Source organism: Pocillopora verrucosa, unplaced genomic scaffold (genome assembly GCF_036669915.1).
Source record: "Pocillopora verrucosa isolate sample1 unplaced genomic scaffold, ASM3666991v2 scaffold_48, whole genome shotgun sequence".
NCBI classification, from domain to species: Eukaryota; Metazoa; Cnidaria; class Anthozoa; order Scleractinia; family Pocilloporidae; genus Pocillopora; species Pocillopora verrucosa.
This window is the reverse complement of record NW_027078186.1, coordinates 20,981-23,113: the sequence shown is the minus strand read 5'-3', so window position 1 is coordinate 23,113 and position 2,133 is coordinate 20,981. Positions and strand designations below refer to the sequence as shown.

At 49.0% G+C, this 2,133-nt stretch overlaps 2 non-coding genes and 1 pseudogene across 2 annotated transcripts; 1 reads left to right on the top strand and 2 right to left on the bottom strand.

Annotated features, from left to right (window-relative positions):
* The first annotated feature begins 509 nt into the window (after nucleotides 1-509).
* Nucleotides 510-628, top strand: LOC136278719 (5S ribosomal RNA). Its single transcript, XR_010716502.1, has one exon. It is a non-coding gene; the product is annotated as a 5S ribosomal RNA (ribosomal RNA).
* A 983-nt stretch (nucleotides 629-1,611) lies between these two features.
* Nucleotides 1,612-1,775, bottom strand: LOC136278760 (U1 spliceosomal RNA). The gene has a single exon (XR_010716529.1). It is a non-coding gene; the product is annotated as a U1 spliceosomal RNA (small nuclear RNA).
* A 232-nt stretch (nucleotides 1,776-2,007) lies between these two features.
* Nucleotides 2,008-2,133, bottom strand: LOC136278713 (U2 spliceosomal RNA; annotated as a pseudogene).

The window sequence follows — 2,133 nt, the reverse complement described above, 5'->3', positions numbered from 1 at the left end:
GATGCCGAAGCATGCCCTGGGTGAGGGGGGTGGTCGAGGGATCCTTCCCACGGTTTATGGTGGATAGTAGCAGGTCGCCCCCACAAGCCCTTGCGAGTCCCGCAGACGGTCCCAGAGGCTGACCCGTTTGGTATCTCCTCACTGTAAGATTTTAAAGCCAGATACACGCACCTACGGAGCTAAAACATTGTATAATAGGTTTTTAGGACACGTTATGTCTCTTGGGACCCCTCCCTCCCCTCCCTAGGGAATAGTGCTTCAAATCGATGCTCCTCAATGTGTTAACTGGGTTGAGGAAAATACATTAGGGTTAGGTAACGACTTCGGGGTTAGGGTAACCATTTCTTAGGGTTAGGGTAACAATTTCTTAGGGTTAGAGTATCGATTTCTTAGGGTTAGAGTAACGAAACTAGGGCTTTAGAATTTCAAATTCGCCTACACTCAGGGATGTGGCCGCTTTACAGCCTGAACCTGGCCGATAACAAGCAGAATTTCGACCCCATTTCCTCGTCTACGACCATACCACAGGGAAAGCACCGGTTCTCGTCCGATCACCGAAGTTAAGCCCTGTCGGGCGGGGTTAGTACTTGGATGGGTGACCGCCTGGGAATACCCCGTGTTGTAGGCTTCAATTTTTTGTCTTGCGAACATCTCTAAACGTTTTATCCCAATAAATAGCTCTCCATACACCACAATTTCACATAGAGAGCCGTAGGTGAGTGAGGAACAAAATCAAAGCAAAAAACGAGGGGGGGAAAACACCTTTTTGTCAAAAATCGGCCAGCTAATGGCGAAAACTCTAGTGCGATCGACTTTTCTTACAGAGCGCGCGCGAGCGAGTGAGCACGCGCGAGATGAACAGTTTATGATGTCAAATTCTACTTCTGTGATATCAAATCATTCCAAATAACGAACGAAAAAATGAATAGGAAAAAAACGCACACTTCTGAGACGCAGTTTTAAGCCATCGTGACGTGGCAAAACACTCGCACACTTCCAAGAGGAGGCGCGCGAAAAACGGCACTGAAAGTCGACAATGGTTGGATTCAGACTGCAAACGAATCGGGAAAAAGGTTCGATACTTTTACTACTCTGCTAGTTTGTTTCCTTCCCTCGTTCATTCGTTCACTCGCTTGCTCGCACAAAGGATACACTAACGATAGCAATAGCATTTCTAAAAGCGGCTCCAGTGACAATAAAACCGCTCAAAAGGTTCAAAGTGTACTCACGGTCCAAGTCGAATGCCCTTCTATGCTCGCTCGCTCGGTCGATCGGCCGTTTGGTTTCCTTTCATTTCCTTTCCCTTCGCGCGCATAGCACAGCACGGCACGGCACGCACAACCTGCAAATACAAACGAACAGGACTTTACACACAATAGAGCAGACAGGCCTTGAACAAAAACAGCCAGCAAAGTTACGCACCGCCCCGAAACTCACCTTGTTTCCTTCCTCCAGTCTCTCCAATGCACTTCTACCCCTCCAAACGTGCCAACACCTTGGCCAGTTGTGCGTCCTTTGCTTTCTTTGCAAGTCTACCGGTCCACTGCAAAAGCAAAAATACCCTCGATAGTCAGTAAGAGGGCCATATAGACATAGTTTGGATGACTTTTGCGGGGACGAGCGCGAACGCAGGTCCCCACTACCAGAAATTATACGCTCGAGTTACCCACATTTGGGGTAATCGCAAGGGTCAACCCAGTCGAAGTGCAATGAAAGGGCCTCGCCTTGAGAGGACTGCCTCCTTGATCACAGTACCTCCCGCGTCAGGTAAGTATGCTTTTTCAGCGTCTGCCCTCGGTGAAAAAATCCACTTACCCCTAGGTCCTTGTGGTAGTGCTTTGCGCACTTCAGAAAACGTAGGCCAGCGGCCGTTCCTGCCATTGTCTGTTGTCTGAATTATCATCCCTCTTTCACCTCTTCCCCCTCTAAGGGCGGGCGGGGCTCCTGTAAACATAAAAGAATGCTATACCGTTGACTTTGTTTTGGATTGAATGTGTCTTCCCCAGAGGGAAGTGGGCCGCACTCGGAGGTAGTGCTATACCGAGGCAACCCGTGGCTGGGACGAGGCAAGCCTCTTTTCCACAGCCCAGTTCCAAAAATCAGTTTAATATATGAGCTGCTCAATGAGCAGCG